Source organism: Columba livia, chromosome 7, assembly GCF_036013475.1.
Source record: "Columba livia isolate bColLiv1 breed racing homer chromosome 7, bColLiv1.pat.W.v2, whole genome shotgun sequence".
NCBI lineage: Eukaryota > Metazoa > Chordata > Aves > Columbiformes > Columbidae > Columba > Columba livia.
Genome location: NC_088608.1, coordinates 28023827 through 28041610, shown reverse-complemented (window position 1 = coordinate 28041610; position 17784 = coordinate 28023827). Strand labels below are relative to the sequence as shown.

At 43.8% G+C, this 17784-nt stretch overlaps 1 long non-coding RNA gene across 3 annotated transcripts in view; it reads right to left on the bottom strand.

Annotated features, from left to right (window-relative positions):
* Positions 1–17784, bottom strand: part of LOC110358295 (uncharacterized) — a 79091-nt gene that overhangs the window by 25036 nt on the left and 36271 nt on the right. Inside the window, exons 5-8 of one of the 3 annotated variants that reach the window (XR_010473713.1) lie at positions 16568–16615; positions 16092–16281; positions 13171–13273; positions 12279–12363 (exon numbers count right to left, since the gene is read on the bottom strand). This is a non-coding gene — a long non-coding RNA (uncharacterized LOC110358295). The other 2 variants (XR_010473711.1, XR_010473712.1) reach the window with 2 other exon arrangements.

Genomic DNA, 17784 nt, shown 5'->3' with positions numbered 1-17784 from the left:
CACTTTCTCAATCTATTATACCAAATATTCATTTCAGGCATCCTAAGATGATTTTATTTTAATTAGAAAAGACGGAGCAACAACCTGAAAGTAATACAGTTAAAATACCTTGCCACGGTTGTTCCCCTTCTCTCCGCTGTCGGCAGAGGAGTGTTTCTCCAGCCGTGCTGCAGAGCGAGCCCAGAGAGGCACACTGGCAAGTTTTGCGGCATAGAATTATAGAATCATGGATTGGAAGGGACCTTCAAAGCTCATCTAGTCCAACCCCCCTGCAAAACCCAGTCTTTGATGGTAAAGACTGAAAAATCAGTCACTTCTAAGCAGAGCCCAAACAGTTACACTTTTATATGTGAGCCTTTCCTTCCACCTCAAGACCTTCTAACTGTGTTTGCAATGCAGGCAGCTCACAGATACTCTTTCTTTTAAACTTTCCAACTAACCCAATTTAATTTGTTTTAATTTATTCTGTAACCCGATTTACTGTTAATTTATTTTGGTGAGTAAGATATCATAGCCTTAAGTTAATTAAAGGGGAGGGCTTAATGTTTTTGCTACGCAATATCTTCATGCCACATTGTGTTCCATTTCAACACCGCAATGAAGCATTTCCAAAGTTTATTGCCATTATCTAATATAAATCCATACATCTGCAAATTAATTTCATGCACACAAAAGATTACACTTTGCAAATGTACCTTTAAGAGGGGAATATTGGCCATAGCAATCATCACTTGTTGCTTAGCAACAGCCATGGCATCACTTATGGCAGGTTTGTCCTAAACAGCACTGTAAAACTCAGGGATCATAGAATCACAGAACAGTTTGGGTTGGAAGGGACCCCCAAAGCTCATACAGTGACACCCCTGCCATGAGCAGGGACATCTTCACCCAGACCAGGTTGCTCAGAGCCCCGTCCAGCCTGGCCTGGGATGTCTCCAGGGATGGGGCATCCAACACCTTTCTGGGCAACCTGGGCCAGGGTCTCATCACCCTCAGGGTAAAAATTTTCTTCCTTCTGTCCAGCCTGAATCTCCCCTCCTTTTGTTTAAAACCATCACCCCTTGTCCTGTCGTGGATGTGGCTGTCCACCCTGTGTCATCCATCTCTGCAAGTGTCACTCAGTACTGGATTAATAAGTGTGAGACTTTGCTGATTTTACTCTATTTTTGGGGGGAGGGAGTGAGGGTTGTCCAGTTTTAGAGATCTTAAAAACAATACAATAATCCTCAACCATTAAACTAATTTCAAGCAGCAATCCAAAGCTCGGTGCCCCATCCTGACCACGATGGCAATGCCAGCACAAGCCAACACGAGCACGAATACCTATTTAGTCTATAACTACAGTACTACCAACTCAGCATTTTGCATCGAAGACTTTTAAAAAATTTACATATAGTTTGTTACAATCAACCCAAGATTAAAAAGGGGAAAATCAGATTATATTAAGACCATCCTGAGGGTATCCTGAGGCTGTTCTAGTCTTCCTGAAGCCTGGGAAGGTCCCTACAGCCAGCAGCTGTCAGGTCTCATCTCTATCCTTGCAACCAGCTGGCATTGTGACAAATGACCTCTGCGACAGTGCATTGTCCATCCATCCATCCATCCATCCATCCATCCACATCTCCGTGCCTCCCGCAGCTCCTCCCCTGGGCACGCTGCCTGCCAAACCATTCTCCAACGTGATGCTCCATTTTGCCAGCTGTGGGTGCCAGTCAGCTGCTTCCCATGGCCAAAAAAAAAAAAAACAACAAACCAAAACCCAAAAACAGGGCAAGTAAATATTCTAACAGCATCCATTAGCCCTGCCTTTGGCAGCCTGTGGAGAGGGGCCCACCGGCTCAGGCCCGGGGTTTAAAGCCGTGATGCTGTATCTGTAGGCACAGCTAATTCACAAAAGAGGAACGCAGGGTTTGCAATCAAGGAAAAATTAGCATCTCGGCCAGCAGAGGAGGGTGAATGTGCGAGCCAGCCAGCGCTGCCAGCAACCTTGATTCTGTTTTTTGGCAAAGCTGGCTGGCTTGGCAAACACAATGGTAATGAGATAAACTGAAATACCAGGCAACAGGGCTGCTCTTTCAAGTAATTATCCTCCAGGGCAACAAGGAACAGGATGAAAAGGGTTTTTTTAAGAGACACAGTGTGGATGCACAGCGAACATTATTTGCATTCCTGAAGTTGCACGGTTCAGGTTTGCCCATGCCGAGCAGTTAGAGAAGGGGCAGGAAAAATTCCCAAAAATCTCCTATCCAGGCAGTCACGCCATGCCCAGTGTACTGACCCACAGACAGAGGCTTCACTGCCAACATTTAACTTCCAAAAATACACATCAGTTTAAAAAGTAGAGCAAGAGACTAGAGACAAGGGGAAGGATGAAATAATGGGGGAAGACAAAATAACACACTGTCAAATCTCACCTTGGGGAACCACAAGTGAGCACCAAGTGGGATTTCATCCAACAGCCTCTCCAGTTCCATGCACGCACAGGGAGAAGGAAAAGGCAAGGCAAAAAAGTGGTAATACATGGCACAACACGCTGCCTTGGGTCGCTGTGACTAACTGGGGAAGCTGCTGGCATTTTCCTATTAGGACACTGGATTCTAGTCTAAATTTGAGGTCTTTCTTAAACCTGCTGGAGGGGATAGGCTGAGAGGGATGCAGGACACATCCCACCCCTCTCAGGCTTCCACCACAGGCGGCAGGGCTTTATGTGATAATCTTCCAGTACTTTGGAGATAAAAATCTTTTAAAACAACAACAAAAAAACCCCACATACACAGAAAACCCACAAACAAACAAATTAAAATAAAAAATTAAATGGCTGAAAGGTCTTTTCCTTTTATTTTTTTTTTTTTTTTAAGTGAAAAGGAACACCTTTGAACAGAGCAATGCAAACCCAGGCCTAGCCCAAGCAGCAGATGTGCAGCCCTTACTCTGCATTAATTCATCCAACTTCAGACACTTGCTCAAGCCGCTGCTTGGTGACCCTGTCCCTGCCCACGGTCCAGAGGAAGAGGGAGAAACTGCCCAATTCCTTCTCAACCTTAGAAGCTTTTCCTTCTCTCACCCACAGCAGACTTTACAATTCAATTTTGGGTTTTTTTAACGGAAATTTTTTAATGCGGAGAACCAGAGCATGAAGCCTGGATGAGAAGTGTTTCCAAGTCCCTCAAAACCCCATAAATTCTCTCAGGAGGATGGTTTGGGATCACCTCCCTAGGAGAGCCCACTCCCACCTAGGCTGGATTGCTGTGAATGGTGTTGTTTGGAAAGAAAAGCTCTATTCTAGCCAAAAGCCCCACCTTTCCATCTGCACAGCAAACAGTCCCTGTTAACGCAGAGCCAAACCAAGGCAAAAATGTTTATTACAAAGGAGAATTATAAGAGAAGGTGTGCCTGAATCCAGAACAAAATGTAAAACAGGGGAAACAAGTGAAAAAAAAAGCTCTAGAAAAGTTTTAATGGATCCTTTCAAATGTGGAATGGCATTTTAATGTGACATTTAAATTTTTTATTTTTTTCTTTCTCTTTTTAGCTTTTAGGCGGACAATTAATCTGAGGGGCTCGTTCTGCCTGCAGAGGAGAAACGTTTTAAAGCACCTACCAGATGTTTGCTGGTGGGCAAAGCACAGCTGGGGCTGAACAAGTCAAGGGCTGTGGGGCAGCTCTTGCTAGAAGCTTCTCCCATCCTTTTTTGAGGACCTACTTTCAGGGTTTGACTCCAGCATTTCTGACACATTTAAAAAAGTCTCAAACCGTGTGCTTTAAAAAACCTCTTTGGCCTATTGTTGACCTTTCTGAATCCCAAGAAGAGCCATTTCCTTCTTGCTGATGTAGATGCAGGAAATTCTGAACTAAATCCTAACTGAAAGCCAGAAAATGAGATAAGCAGGTTAATCCTCCTCGGACCGCAGGTCGGGTCCTTGCTCTTCAGACCAGCTCAGCAGCTTGCTCATCCCTATCTTGACTGTGTTTCTCTGCAACTGGGGAGGAAAGCACCCCCATTTTCCAAAAAGTGAAATATTTTGCTGCTGTTCATTCACCACTGACATTTGCGGTGCATGAAGCCGGTCTATGGCTGCTGCTCCCTTCACAAAAAACCTTGCAGAAGTCTGTGGAAAATGCACTCCAAGAAATATGAGTGGTTGGGGCGGTGGGTTTTTGTGTGTGTTTGCCAGGTTTTGGTAACATAAAGCCCACTCCTCCTCAAAATCTCCCTGGTAATACGTGATGCTACTCAGCCAGGAATAGCAGTGTCTTTTAGGGAAATGTCTATGTTAGTTAATAAGGGCAAATAGTTTCAAATGCAACAGCACTGTATATGCAAAAATTATCAATTTTGATGCCTTCAGAGACTCTCCTCTGGTTTAAAGGAAATTAAAAAGAAAAAAAAAATTGAAGTAATTTTATCTGGAATAATGTAGTATCACTTTCATCTGAATTTGGTCTGCTTTCTCGAGAAGAGGTCTGGGAAACCAGTATGGGGGGCGGGGAATAAAATCCCAGCCACTCACTCATTAACAAAACAGCAACAAACTCATTAAGAGCAGCGATTGCTGCCGAGGGTGCCCCGGTTGCACCAGCTGCTCCGCGCAGCAGAGCCTTGCCGGAAGCCCCAATTAGGCTGATGGAGCTCACCATACCAGAGGGGGACCAGCAGTTTGGAGGGGCTGGGGCCATGTGGGACTGTGAAAATGACAGAGACCCCACCTTTATTAGAAAACAACACTAGCATCATTGCAAAAGCTGCCATGGAAGAAACCCGTGCGCAGAAGAACAGCATGGTCAGGAGGGCAAGCGTGCACAACACTTACCTGGGAAAGCTTTTCATTTGGATTTGTCTACAGCTTATGCCCAAGAAGCTGACAAATCTTGATGTGCCAGAGGTGGAAGTCCGAAGGTCAAAAACCAAGGATGGAGAGCAAAGAAGTCATTCGGGAAGAGGGTGATGGAGGGTTAAGATGTGCTGTTCAGAGAGGTACATGGGGCTGGGGTCATGCCCACATATAACAAAGACCAGGAGGTGCTGGAACGAGTTAAGAGAAAGGAACAGAGCTGGTGAAGGATTTGGAGCACAAGTGCGATGGGGAGCAGCTGAGGGGCCTGGAAGGTTCAGCCTGGAGAACAGACGGCTGAGGGGAGACCTTCTCGCTGTCTGCAACTGCCTGAAAGGAGGTTGGAGCGTGGAGGAGGTTGCGCCAGGGAAGGGTCGGGTTGGACATTGGAAACAATCTCTTCCTGGAAAGTGTTGTCAGGCATTGGAACAGGCTGCCCAGGACAGTGGTGGAGTCACCATCCCTGAAGGGGTTTAAAAGACATGTGGTGAGGTTCTTAGGGATGTGGTTTACTGCCAGACTTAGACTAACAGTAGGACTCAATGATTTTTCCAACCAAAATAATTCTGTGATTCTGTGCCTTCAGGACAGCCTGATGAGCTGGCCCTGCTCTCCTCAAATCTGGGAGAAAGGCAATCCTCAGAGGACAAGAATACAACATACAGAGCTCTCTTGTTTCAACAATGTTATTTTCTAAATGCATTTGCTTTACCAAATGGCACTTAAAAGCCTGGCTACAAATCACCACTGTCATTTCTCCCCCAGGGAACTGAATTGCTGCAGCCCGCCACATGTCACCTGCTGAGGCTGTCACAGCTGCTGTGCCAGAGGCTACATGGAGAACACAGGACCTCCCCTACCAGGACATCCCAAAGGTCCACCCAGCCCCGTGCCTGGCCTCTGACTGCGGTCAATAGCAGAGGGTGAGAATGCTGGGTCCCTTGCCAGGGTTCCTCAACCAACACTTACTCCTGAAAGCTTCTAGAAGGTGCTTGCAGGCTCTCTTATAGAATCGCAGAATAGTTTGGGTTGAAGGGATCTTCCAAGCTCATCCAGTCCGACCCCTGCCATGAGCAGGGACATCTTCACCCAGACCAGGTTGCTCAGAGCCCCGTCCAGCCTGGCCTGGGATGTCTCCAGGGATGGTTCATCCACCACCTCTCTGGGCAACCTGGACCTGGGTCTCACCACCCTCAGGGGCAAAAATTTCTTGCTCTTCCATCAACACTACTGGGTTCATGCTGGGGAAAGGCAGCCTGGGGCCTTCAGGGTAGATAGATGCTGTAGTGAAGGACCCACTGCTGCTTTGAGCAGTAACAACAAGTGCAGAGACCCTGTCTTACCCCTCTCCTTCTCCCACGTCCTCCTGACTTCTGCTCACCTGTAACCACAGATTCACTAGAGCAGGAACTTCACCCTTCTGCTCCTGCCACTCCGGCCAGTAGTTCTCTTGTTTCTCCCTGTCTAATTGTTCAAATTTCAGACTCAAGCTTTTCCCTAAAGTCCTTTCCCATCCTTCTACTTGTACACCTCCATCCTGTCCGCTCACAAGGATGGCTGTGAAGTCACTTGGCACTATGTCTTCACAAATGTTGGTGCATGCTATTTCAGTACTAAAATTGATCCCTACTAACATTGCCATAATCAGTACTTACACAAAGTAAGTAAAAAACAGAATACTACAAAATACTCAGATGTCTCAAAACCAGGAATTCAGCAGCACACCTGAAGTACTTCCAACTCTCTCTTCTCAAAAATAGAAAGACAGTGAAGGAACCTCTTGACCAAGTCCTTATCTTACCTTCGTGAGATCTCCGGGGACTAGAAGGTGTGTGTGCTTTACACACCAGCTTGTGGGAATATTGAAGGTCAGCTCCACAGATGCAGGATGTATTTGTATTTCACCTATGGGACAGGTATCCTACATTACATTGCCAGAGCTTCACTAATATTCATCCATACCAATGAAAACATCATCGCCTTCTCATGAGATACTAGAACCCATAAAGCCACAAGAGGTCCTCTCACTGGCTTTCACATCTCTGTACCTTTTGCTGCTCTATCTCCTTACTTAGAGCTTCTAGATGAGATTTTTTTTCTGGTGCACACTGGCATTCTCTGATGACAAAACATGTAAATCATAGCATGGTGGAGCAGCAATACCAACAATGTCACACAACACTATCCATCACCAAACTCAGACACACCTTCCTGTGCTAAATCTCTGATCCCATCAGAAGAGTCTCAGACATGGATTATCCCTGCACCTTTACCACTTTTTGCAGCCATTGCCCGAGGGTAACAGCAGAAAGGCACCAGCTCACTGAGCAGCCATCACAAAGAGCAAATATCCCACATCAGAAGATCTTTCCTGAGAGTAAGCTGCAATGATGCATTGGCCATGAGCCAGGATTTGGTGGCTTGCCCCTTAATGATGGCACCACATCGCTCCATGGTGCTCCTGGCACACAGAAAATTGAAGTTCTGTAGGGCAAGAATCACTAAAAGAACAACACATCATGGCTCCTGATTTTGCTGAACACAGCCAGCAGGATTTGGGGACACTGAATAACCTTTGATGACAACTAAGACTGACCTGGTTGACCATGGAAGCCATGCTGAATTTGGTTAATACTTTTGATAAGAAAACAAAAACCCTTAATCCAGAAATAAACAAATACTTTTTGAAAAAGGTTTTGCCATTTTCTAAAACTACTCTTTTTTTTTTAACCTTTAATTTTCCTAGAAGGGTACACACAATAGATTTTAGACATCCATCCTTACCTGGGTAGTCTCTCTTTGTAACCAAAGGAGAGATTTCTTTAAAATGCTCTTAAAATGGGGCTCTGAAAAGCCTCTGCAGACAATCGTCACCCTCCACAAAGGAAGTGTCAAGGGACACCAGGTAGCTCTTCTAGATGCTCTGCACTGCTGATGGTGAAACCTCTCCTCCCGCTGCATTTGGAAATCCCCATGCATTTTAACGCACCCAGAAAGACTGCCAAAAGGGGTTGCTTGCCCTTTAAAAGCAAAAAACCTTTCAAACCTCAAAAAATAATTACATGGATTTCCCATGAAGTGACACTGGTAATATGCTTTTAAATAGAGATGTATAAGGCAAGAGAAAAATACCAAGATCAGAAAACCGACTAATCCTGAAAAGCTATTTTTACAGGAGAGCCAGAAGAAAGAGGGCGACAGGGAAAGATAACCATGGCCTGAATAATATTGGAGAGAAGGTACTGGAAAGTGCAGAATTAACCTTTTCCTAATTAATTACGAGTTGTAAGGCAAAGGAAATCAACCAGTCGAGAGCAATTTCAGCGAGACAGGGATTTCAAGACTTGAAACGCTTTGGCTGCCCTTTAAAAGCAGGAGAGGAAGGGACGAGGCCGGTTGGGAAAAGGGGAGTGAGATGGAGCTGCAATACCCCCCACAACAGCCACAGCTGAGCCCCCCAGCTCCAGAAGGACCACACTGCAGAACGACGGCGGGCAAGATCTCGTTACAGGATGTAAACCCACAAGATAACGATCTGTAAATGCATTGGAAACAGGGTTGTTCGAAAGGCAATCAAATTTTTGCAAGAGGACAATTATTCTGGAAGTCAGGCTTCAAAAGACTTCTGTAACCTCTCATAACCTGACATTTCATACGCTCTTACATTCAACTCTTAATTCTTTAAATATTATAATCTTTAGTAACTGGAGAAGATGTGGAAATATTTGTTGAATGTATTCGGTGGAGAAAATGTGTTTATTTTCTTTTTAGTCTGCATCATAACTCCTCAAATCACTCAACAACCCACCACAAACCTCCTGCATCATCCCCATCATCCCTATGGCAAATACCTTGAGTGCAACTTGGCCAGAGGCTTTTTTTTCTTTTTTATATAACCGCCACTTCATTTTTATTAACACCCACACTCTTACATCTCAAGATGGAGAGCTCTCATGGCTGCAGAATTCTCATGAATGCAGATATAGCAAATGACAGAGAGAGGATTCAGGTGGAAAGCAACACTCTGCTCTCTGCCTTGTCCTCTTGAACCTCATTAAAGCTGCAGAAGGTGCAGACCTGCTGTCTGGCCCAATAATGTTGAATCCGGGAAAATATACAGCTTTAAAGCATGCTGCTTCTTTAGATTGTGCTACTTCAAATTATGTGCTGCTGCACCACACAAAACTGTGGACCGATGTGATGATAAACAGGGGAAAAATGCTTATCAGCATTTAAAAAAAAAGACAGAATGGAAAGAGTGCTACGTTCTAATGCAGAATTCTGCTTGCTGTTTTTTCCCCTTTACATTTTCCATTCAGTTGGCTGTTGTCCAAAAGCAGAAGATATTTTTCTGAGTCCTATGAATGGTATTTTTTATCCCAAGTCAGGTAAAGAAGCCACTATTTCTATTCATATGAGTTCTTAGAGATACATGTAGCTAATTGACAACAGTCAGCTTTTCTGCTTTCTGTGCGTGAGGGTTAAAAGCTAAATAGCACTGAGAATAACACTACAGCACCTTGCTTGCCTTAACTGACTGGGGTATCCTCAGATGCCTAGAGATCATTCAGAAACAAATAAACAAACCCACCGTAGCTCTGTACAGCAATACACTGCAGAATAGTTGCTATGAAAATGTAGTAGATATTAATGCAGCTCTGAGGTTGGGCTAATATGTTTAGCAGTCAGGAACCAGGCTTTTCTTTTGTTCTTTTAAATGGACAACTTTTTAGGACATATTTCTAAAGCACAACACCCATTGATTTTTTGGTTTTTTCCCCTATAGGTTTTATAGAATCATATAATAATTTCAGTTGGAAGACACCCTCAGGATCATTGAGTCCAGCTATAACTTAACTCTGGTACTAAACCATGTCTCTAAGAACTTCGGCTAAACGCCTTTTAAACCCCTCCAGGGACGATGACTCCATCACTGCCCTGGGCAGTCTGTTCCAATGACCAAAAACCCTTTTTGTGAAGAAAAAATTGAGTTTATCTGGAAAAAAAAAATTCTGATGCTCCATGTCTTCAATCACAACTTTCCCCTTCCATAGTCTTCCTTTCTCCCGTTTACTGTTGGATTTGTGGCTGCTACTTCTGGCAAGCAATGAAGAAGCTGGGAAGTGAAATTCTGTGGAGAAAGCAAGCTAGGAGAAAAAAACCCTCCCCAGATGAAGATTAGTTTTCTCAACCCTTCTTTCAGCAAGCTGCAATGCTGTCAGAAGATTCGGAGGGGAAAATGCTTTGGTTTTGGTTTCTTTGGACGGATGATGTCCCTTTTACAATAGGCCTGCACCACCAAAAGATCCTTTGCTGAGGAAAACTCTAAGCTAGATGAGATACCCACACATTCCTCTTGTGCCCTAAATCCCTGAGCTCCCCCTGTCCTCCCCTTCTAAGCGATGAGGAGCAGAAGAGATGAAGCTCTGCTCCCAGGGGACAGCGTGGCACCTGGGGACCTGCCTGCAGCTGGCACTGCGCAGATGGGGACAGGTACACTTGCCACTGATTTATACACCACTTAGGAGAAATTTTTACGAAATTATTCATGCAGCACCATGTAGGTATGCAATCACAGCGAGAGGCAGTGGAAAAGCAATGGCATAGCAGCTGGTTGGTTTGGAGGACTAATTGTGGAACGGAGACTTACACATCTGGGTCATCGCTTCACATCCATCTCAGGTGCCTACTAGCGACAAGGTCATTACTCTCTTATAGTTCCTTGGTGACAAACACAAAATGACTCTGCAGGTCCAGACCAGTTTGTGGTGCACTGGTCTCCTCCTTAGAGTACCCTGTGTGACAGGGACTAATTGATCTCTTTGTTGGCAGTGTAAATAGAGGGCTCAGGACTGACCTGCTCAGGAATGGCACCCAGATTTGACAATGAGGAAGAGGCCAGCTTGGAAGAAGGCCACCCCACCAGCTTCCCTGCCACGTCGCTTCTGCAGCCACCCAGAGAATAGAAATCCTGCTGTGATCTTAAAATCACAGAACAGTTTGGGTTGTAAGGGACCTTCCAAGCTCATCCAGTGCCACCCCTACCATGAGCAGGGACATCTTCACCCAGCTCAGGTTGCTCAGAGCCCCGTCCAGCCTGGCCTGGGATATCTTTCTCATGTCCAGCCTGAATCTCCCCTCTTCTGGTTTAAAACCATCACCCCTTGTCCTATCATGACTAACTCTGTTAAAAAGTCTGTCCCCATCTTTCTTACAGGCTTTTTTTAAAGTACTGAAAGGCCACAATAAGGTCTCCTCATGCGAGTTCAAACACGTTCAAGATGGCAAAACAAGATGGGCTTCAGCAAAGGATCATTAGTGGCAAAGGGCACTCAGTGCAACTGCTTTACCGTCCTTTCTCACAGCCAGAGTACCCTTGATGTGGCTGCAACCCTGAACTGCAGAAAAGCAATTGCAGAAAGCCTGGCAACACAGCCTGGAGCCTGTGGATGGACTCAGGCCTTAGTAGTCAAAGATCCACAACTCAAAATAAAAATAGAATCTTTGCAGGGAAGGACAGACACCCGCTCTTGAGCTGCAGCAGGCGATGGGAAAGTGTCTCCTCGGCAGCCAGAGGAGGAAGGCGGCACCGGGGCGGGTTCCAGGCTGCTGCAGGGCACGAGCAAGCTGTCATCTGAAACACCAAATGGCAGCACGGGTTCAGTTCTGCAGCCAATACATGTAAATAACTCCTGGTGAACTGTGCTCGGGTTAAAAACCAAGTTCACCCCGCTCATAGCTTTGATTTGAGTGCAGGTTCAGCGCCTGTAACCTAGAGCATGACAGCACGCGAGAGAGCGGGTCTAAAATCCTTGGTTCTCAAAGCATAAACAAACTAATTTGCAGCCTGACATTTTAGCCGTGTCTGCTTATTCAGTGCTTCTGAATAAAAACACTTAATAGCTGTGCAATAATAAATAAGGTACTAATACTATACACCGCAGATGCTCAGTACCTGATTTAACCTTCTTTTTAGTTTCTAACCTCAACAAAGGCTCTGAAAAACATGCAACTTTTATATATAACTAAGTTAATAAGTGTTTTCAATCACTGAAAATAATTACCATCAAGAAGAGACACAGGGCAATTTACATAGGGCATATATAAGACAGTAACGGGAGAGTGCAGGAAAGAGAGAGAGGGAGAGAAGATACGGTGAAATACCCAAGATCCTTCCTGCCTAGATTCCTGGTTTTCATGTACAAGATTAAAGAGTTTTTAAAATATTTCTCTACGATGAGGGAGTGTCTCTGGCGGCAGGGATGCACCCCCACTTTTTGGAGGCTCTCCCAGGGGGGCTGAGAGGCTGGATGCTCCTGCAGCTCTGCCAGCTCAGCCCAGATGCAGTTTTCACGACAAACTGGCTGGTCAAGGTTCAATTCCCAGTTTGCTTTTTTAATAGTTTCATTTCAACAGTTCCTCATTTACCCAGTTCACACAATTTACCATATGCTTGAAGTCTGGGGTTTGTGTTTAGGTCTTTTTCTCCTTCTTTCTTCCCCTGCCTTAACACGGGCATGCTAGTGGTGACCTGAGGATAAAAAGGAGCGAGAAAAATTAAGAGTGCTACAGCGGGCAAAGGCTATTGCTGATTTCTTACATCATTATCATGCTCAGCCCCACGAACGTGGTCTTGACCAGAGTACTGCAAAGGGTACTGTGCACTCAGTCCGCAGTTCTTTCATCCTTTACTTACCATCTTGTCCCATCATCGCCGTTCATGAGAAACAGTAACTCAGGTTGACATCATTCCTACCACAGACGGGAGCTATTAAATTATCTAAGGACAAACCTAAATACTAGCTTTTAAAGGATAACTGATCTACTAAAAGCAAGTATTGTTTTGGGCATGCCATGTCATATTTATCACACTTGGCTTTGCATTGCTCCGTTATCTCCTGCAATGTCATTTGAGCTACATGTAGCTGCATGGCACAACATGACAGATGCCTCAGCAATGAGGAAAGACACTCTGTAGAATCCAGATCCATTATAGCTCATCCCAAATAAAAGATTCAAGGGTTACAAATGCCAGTGTGTCTGCAGACTGAAAGCAACTCAAGTCTCCCCAATTATCTGCAGAAAACAGATCTCCTCAATTCACCTGCTTTTCACATAATTAATGTTCTTTTTTGCTTCCATTAAATGTGATTTCATTATCTTCTTCTTCCAAACAACCTGTTTACAAAGTAGGAAAGGCTCCTCTTTCAGCTTTTTACCAATAATAACAATCTCAAGGAACGAGCCAGATAGAGGTAGACTCAAATTTAGCACAATATCAATCATAATCCCCAATGTACTGCTAGCAAGTCTACCCTCCATCAGGAAAAGGCCTCACCTCGAGCAGTCTCCATGGAGCAACATGAGAATACTCTGCCACTCTTTGCAGACCATCCTCATCCTTTCCAAGAAAGCTGCTCTCTTAAACTTTCCTTGAAAAACTGCAAAAGACAGTAAACCATTAATAAAGTATCCTAGAAGAAAAAGCATCCATGTGTGTACAGCTTCAAAATCTTACAAGCTTTCTAATTTTTACTCTCTTTTAGTGGAGGAGGAAAGAGCAAACAGATGGGTTATCTCTGCCTTTCACTGAAAACTACCTCCTCTTTTTCCAGAAATATCCAAAAACAAAAGGGAAAAGTAGCTGTTGCCATATTTAGCATCTGATATGAAATTGGAGAAAAAAACCAACGTTTTCTTCCAAATAACCTGGTGCCTTTGGAGGAAACTTTAAACATTGGTGAGCACTTTAATCACACTTCCTAAAAGCCCGACTTTCACCAAAACCAGCAACAAAACAACCTCCCTCAAGCTCTGGTTCCCCAGTCCCCGTGACCTTGTGGATCCTCACACCCACCACAAAGGCTTGGCCACAGGAGCAGTTTTCAAGCATCAAGCTGGTTCTCTGCTCCAAAAGTTCCCGGTAGGTAATCACGGCCCATCCTGCAGATTCTGCCATTTTTCATGTCCTTTTAATATCACCTCCATATCTTTTTTTAATTCCGATATTAATGGACTTCCTTATCGTGCTCTGTGCCCCACATATTCGCTAGATGAATGCAATAAATTGGCAAGTCTGGTCTGACTGGCCATATGCTGTTCAATTTGTATCTGCTGGTGTCCTGACCTCACTTTTTTCCGAGCTGCTAAAAGGTCCAACTGAAATATTCTCCTTTATCTGAAGCTAAGGAAACTATTCCTTCCCATTTCACATAAACTTAATTTGCTTTTCAAAGAAAAAAAAATAAATAGTTTATTATTGTTCTCCACAACCGTCTGAGGAAATACACAGAAAATGCCTGGCACATATGGTATTTTTATGTGGCTTATTTTTTTTCCTTGTCTACAAGTCTGCACAGAATTATTACTGTTTGGCACACAGCAAAAGGAAGTCTCCTGTGCACAACATGATTTAGTCTGGCCGATAATATAAAAGTGGATTTCTTTGTTGCATATTAAGTTTCGCTGGATACCATTTGCACAAGAGAGCAAAATTGCATTTTCATGTTATTTTATGATGACACGTTTCCCATCAGACAGTCTCATCCCTCTTCTTTCCCCAAATATTAACATTTCTCACAGCAGTGACTCTCCATGTTTCCCACTCTGTGGAATATTGGTTGCACTAGTCCAAACTGGTCGCTCAGTGCCAAAGACAATGCAGCAAAGCAGTTGCTGTTTCTCTAAGCTGTTAATGTTTCTTCTCTGGTGCTTTTAGAGCACAACACAAACCAGGTGCTGCTGGTGCGAATGGCTCACAACAGACACACAATTTTATTAAAAAAAAAAAAAAAAGAAAGAAAATCAAAAGGCAACATTAAGGATTGATGGACTAATTTCTCTGTGCTGTGCCACAGGAAGGAGCCAAGGAGGGGAACTACCTTCTGCTGGGACAAACCCCACCAGCATTTTTAGCCTCACTGCCTAATAACACAAAACTCCACCACCATGCGTGTTTAACGAACTGGCCAGCCTGGCCTCCGTTTCCCCAGAAGCTTTTGGCCACTATCAACCAACCCTGGCTGCAAAGCAGGGGCTCCGATGGTGAGACAAACACCACCATGACAGAGGGAGCAGGTCAATGGGAGGGAAACGTTTCTGTGACCCAGGACCAGCCATTGGAGAAACCCTCCAATAAGAGGCGACCAAATTTCCTGTCTTCAGCCACTTGCTGGCTGAAAACGCCACAGGTCCTTGTGCCAGAAGATGCAGCATCACTTCTCCTCATCCCACGAGTGTTCTCTTTTTGCCCTACCTCCCCCAGAGCAGATGTCAGGCCCCTCAAGACACCCATCCTCCCCTGCAAGGATCTCATCCCACAGCTCTTCTCTTTACCCAGCTCTTTGCTACTTGTGTCCACACACTTGGATGGCCTCAGCCATACCTTCAAATGCAGTGGCAGCTTAGACATGAAATTCAATAAGCTGAGGATGACCTGTATGATCCCTGCTGTTCTTCCTTCCCCTATTAATTCCCCTCTCCTTCCTTTCCTGTCATATTGTTTTACCTATTACTCCGTGCCTAATAAATTATCAGTAATGCTCCAGCATCAAACATTTATTATCCTGTGCATCAGGTGACTAATGAGTGAGTTAACCTCCAATTTCTGTCCGTATAATTCACGCATATTGATTTTACATGAAAAGAACATCGGATGACCCTGATAAATTTGATTTCTTTAATGCTGCTTCTTTCTAAATAAATATAAAGTGTTTTCCTTTAGAAAGTTTCTCACTAGTAAAACCTGCATTGCAACTTAGCAAAAAATCTCCTCCGCTGCCCTGCTGAATTAATCAATAAAACTAAAAAAAAAAAACCAACCAAACCAACAAACAAAAAAAACCCAACCAAACCTGCATTAAAAAGTCTCAGATTCCTCCAAGCATTGGCAGCTCAGCCAGCACAACTGCATTGTTACAAACACAACAGGTAACCAGAGCTGACAGATGGTGTCAAACCCCCAGCTGGAATTAGCAGCTGGCTGGAAGAGGGACCAGTTTTGGATCCATCATATTCCTGGTCTCATCAACCCCCTTTCCCTACAGCATCACCGCAGGGTCAGTGACCTGAGTGACAATACTGGGCAGGGAACACAGGGGCAACACGGCACCTCCCAAGCCACCGAGACCCCAAGGAATCCCCAGTGGTGGGTGCTGGTAGGAAACCATCCTTTGGACTTTGTGCTGGCTACCATGGAGCTTTCCAGCTCTTCCCTATGATACACACAGTGCTGGAAGGTTTAAACACTCAAAAACTTACAGAACCTTTGCAGAAGGCCCACAAGAGGAGTCAGGAGAGTGATTATGTAGATCTTCTCCACCATGCAAATGTACCACACATAGTAGAAGGTTGATGCAGAAAGGTTCAGGAAGACAGGCTCCAAAGTGCAAACCAGAGACAGGCTGGAAAGCCAGCTTGTCCAGCAGCCAGGACCATGACCAGACCAGGGCTGTGCAATCAAAACTCATCAAAACTGAAGAAAAAATTAATCTGGGGGAAAATAATAACTTGGGAAAAAATTAATTCCGGGGAAAAAACCACAAATATCCCACGGAGGGCGTATCAGGCAGTGCTGCCAGGGAGAGCCAGCGGAAACAGAAAGGGGTTTGTTTAGGTTGCTCCCTTTAAAATACGTCCACTCCCCTCTGAGCCTGCATATTTTACACTCTCGGCATACTTTCCTTGTTGACAACTCTGGCAGACTCAATGATTTTTTTTTTCCTAAGTGAACTCACCAAACGCATTTTTCAAGCTCTTGCAACTTGAGGAAGAGAAGTTGCAGCCTGAAAAAAAACAAGGACAAAAAAACCCAGGTACTAACAGTAACAGTGCTGAACATTCAGGGGCTCAAACATGCAGTGACTGAAAGGGCTCACTCATTTGCATTATTGTTAAGTCATTAATTTTTATCGTTTTCACAGTAAAATGATTAAAATATTTCGGTTTCTGTGCATACAAAAAAAAAAAAAACACGTGAGGATCACAGCCATCTAGACTTCAAATATATGTTTTTAATCCATAGAATGCAGGAAAATAATAGAGGAATTATATATACCCAAGTACTATAAAATATTATATTTCAGCTACCCAAATATTAGAATTCTATATACCCAAGTATTGGAAGTATCTGCGTTGCAGCAAGAAGTCCTGTTACTAGGCAAAAGTCAAGAACAGAAGATAAAAAGAAATTGTGCACACGGATGAGGAACCCAAGTCCGTAAAACTCTGTAATATTTTCCCTGACAATAACAGCTCTGAATCAGGCCGGGGAACAGTCATGTGTTCATATTATACTAAATAAACAGCTTGGTATTTCTTCGTGCCAAATAGCTCCTTTTGGTGCTTCGCAAAAGCTTGAAAACACTGTCCCTCTACCACCACACCCAGTTAATTGCTGTTCCCCCAAAACAGCCATTCTAACCCTATGAATTTTTACTGAACAAATACCAGATAATCCAGTCAGGACAACCAGAGTGACCAGCTCATCTCCACATTACAGGCAGTGACTCAAATCTCCCGGCAACTCCTTCCACCAAGGAAGAACCCCCTGCAACACCAGACTGGGTTGTTTTACTTTTTTAAAATAACAGGAATGATAAGAAGAATGGAATGGAATAGAATGGAATGTTCATAATATAAATTAGTATTAAAAACAACAACAATAATAATGAGAAGGAGAAGGATTTAAATTATTAATTGAAAAAAAAAAAAACAGGCTGGTGTTGCAAGTGCTGTTTGCACAGTGGAAGGAGAACTGGGAGATTTGATTAAGCACATGTGAATATATTAGAAGTATGTTAAGTATTATAACAACTATTATACATAATTATTGATACATTAATATGATATAAGAATAATTATACCTAATATGCAATACACAATTATTATATCTTGTCATACCACATCAATATTAAGATATTGTTTTAATAATTGTTACATTGATTATAATATT